Source organism: Cibotium barometz, chromosome 23, assembly GCF_041138505.1.
Source record: "Cibotium barometz isolate CiBa-2024 chromosome 23, ASM4113850v1, whole genome shotgun sequence".
In the NCBI taxonomy this organism is placed as follows: Eukaryota; Viridiplantae; Streptophyta; class Polypodiopsida; order Cyatheales; family Cibotiaceae; genus Cibotium; species Cibotium barometz.
In genome coordinates, this window is record NC_141068.1 from 54086887 (window position 1) to 54090036 (window position 3150).

Consider the following 3150-nt stretch of genomic DNA (forward strand, 5'->3'; position numbering starts at 1 on the left):
GAACTTTCCAATGTACAATTGGAATTAATTGAAAATAGGTAAAAAGGATCTTATCCTGAGGCTCCAGATTTTTTGAAAATTTTGGATTAAGGTTCCTATGGACCAATAAGATTAATGCAAATGTAGGGAGGAGATAAATTGAAGAATAAAAGAAAATGAGTAAATACTCACATAAGATGAAGAGTTGACTAAGGACAAGGTTTATTAGTTAAAAAAGAAGAGATATTTAGAGGAAATGATGCATTTTTGACACCTCAGTGGTGTGGGGAATTCCTCTCATGAAGGAGGCACCTATTTCACATGTGTGGATGAGTTTTAAACTCACAAATAATGAGATATTTTTATCTCTCTTCTCTCCTGTTTCAACTAGATCCAAAAAGAAATCTAAACTAACCTAAAAATGGTCAAAAAGTGACCAAATTGATCTGAAAAATTCTAGAATCACTTTGCTTGGTTAGAGGCTCACACTTTTTCCTATTCCTATAAATAGAAGCATCCTCCTTTGTAAAACCGTAATGGTGTTTATGCACTGTTACTCTGCTTTTGTCTTGAGCCATTCAACATTGAATTTCTTGATAATTCAATTGTTTTTTGGCCTAATCCTCTCCAAGTGAATTTGGTGGCCACTCTTGCTACAAACAAGAGTAAAACCCTCAATCCCTCAAGCCAAAGGAAGCTTACAAGCTCCATGTAAAATTCACAATAAGTAAGCTTAATTCTTACTTATTATGAATTTTTAAATCTATGATTTTCTCAAATTTTATGCTTTGTAAATGTTGAATTAGAATCTATTGCTATGCCTTGATGGAAAGGTCACCCCCTTCTCTTCTTTACAATTCAGCCCTTCTCAATCCTAGAAAGTTTAATTAAAAGATTGATTAAACTCTTTTCATTGTTTACTCTCTTGTTAGAAAATAGAGTAGATTAGAGATATTAGAATTTAAATTGGATTAATTCAAGTCATAAATTGAATGATAGAATTGAGAAATCGTCAGCCATACAAAGGAGGTTATGGCAAAATTTTCTTAAATTTTGTGGAACTAAAGTTTATCATTAGGTTATTCTAAAAGAGTAATTCCCTTCGTTTGTGCATTCTAAAAGATTTATTTTTATATCAAAAGAGTCATTCTCATTAAAATTGAATTTATGCATAGGAAGATGCATAAAAGATTTATTTTTATTTCAAAAGTGTCATTCTCATTAAAATTGAATTTATGCATAGGAAGATGCATAAAAGATTTATTTTTATTTCAAAAGTGTCATTCTCATTAAAATTAAATTTATGCATAGGAAATATGCATAAAAGATTTATTTTTATTTCAAAAGTGTTATTTTTCTTAAAATTGAATTAGATGCGTAAAGAATCTTTATATCAAAAATTAGAATCCTCTTAAATTCTATGTTTAAATTCTGTGAATAGAAGTGATGAGAATATGAGGCGAATAGATGTGATGAGATAAGATGTGAATCAGATAGATGATTGGATGGATGGGTGTGATGTGAATAGAGGTGATGAGATGTGAGGTGAATAGATGTGATGAGATAAGATGTGAATCAGATAGATGACTGGATAGATGTGATGTGAATAGAAGTAATAAGAATATGAGGTGAATAGATGTGATGAGATGAGATGTGAATTAGATAGATGATGATTGGATGGATGGATGTGATGTGAATTAGATAGATGCGAATGGATGGATGGATGTGATGTGAATAAAAGTGATGAGAATATGAGGTGAATAGATGTGATGGGAATTAGAAAAAAAGGGTGAAGGATGGATGGATGGATGTGGTATGAATAGAGGTGATGAGAATATGAGGTGAATAGATGTGATAAGATAAGATATGAATCAGATAGATGATGATTGGATGGATGGATGTGATGTGAATTAGATAGATGTGAATGAATGGATGGATGGGTGTGATGTGAATAGAGGTGATGAGATGTGAGGTGAATAGATGTGAGATGTGATGTGAGGTGAATAGATGTGAGATGTTATGTGAATTAGATAGATGGGAATGAATGAATGGATAGATGTGATGTGAATAGAGCTGATGAGAATGTGAGGTGAATAGATGTGATGTCATGCAAATCCAAATGTAAATGAATGATATGAGATGTGAGTGAATGTGTATGTGAAGAATGGATGTGAATGAGTATGTGGAAGAATGGATGTGAATGAGTATGTGAAAGAATGGATAAGGATGTGTATGTGAAGAATGGATGTGAATGAGTATGTGAAAGAATGGATGTGGATGTATGTGAAAGAATGGATATAGATGTGTATGTGAAAAAATGTGATGTGATGTAAAGAGATGAGATGTGACATGAATATATGTGGATGTGAAGTGATAGATATGAATGTATGGATAGATGCGAGTAGTCGTACATGTGAACGATTGGATGGATGTGGATGAATGAGATGAGATGTGTATGAATGAGATATGATGTGGATAGAAGTGATGTGATATAATGGTGGTGATGAGAATGAATGTGATGGATATGAATGAAAGTGAATGTGATGGATATGAATGAATGTGATGTGATGGGATGTGAATCGGGATAGATGTGAATGAATGAGATGTGAGGTAAAATGAATGAGATGTGATGTGAGTGAATGTGATGTGGTCTGAATGGATGAGATGTGAGTGAATGTGATGTGGTCTGAATGGATGATGTGGTCTGAATGGATGAGATATGAGTGAATGTGATGTGTCTGAATGGATGAGATGTGAATGAATGTGATGTGTCTGAATGGATGAGATGTGAATGAATGTGATGTGATGAGATGTGGATATGGGTAGATGCGAGTGGATGATATCTCATGAGGATAAATTGAGGAAAGATGTAATGAGATGAAAATGATGTGATTGGATGAGAATAGGAATACTTATGAAATGGTTGTGGAATTAATTAATGTGGTTTGATGTGGAGCAATGTGGAAAGACGAGAGTTCATTATAGAAACTATATTTTTGAACTGTTTTTAAATGACTGTTTTATATCAAGAATGCTGGAGAAGCATTTTGACCGTCTTGAATGAGGTTGTGGAGACCTAATCTGATAAAGTTGCAACAGTTGATGGAGAGTCATTGGAGGACGTCTCGTGTAGCAAGGTCGGTCGAGGTCTTGACTAGCCTTGGTTCGATT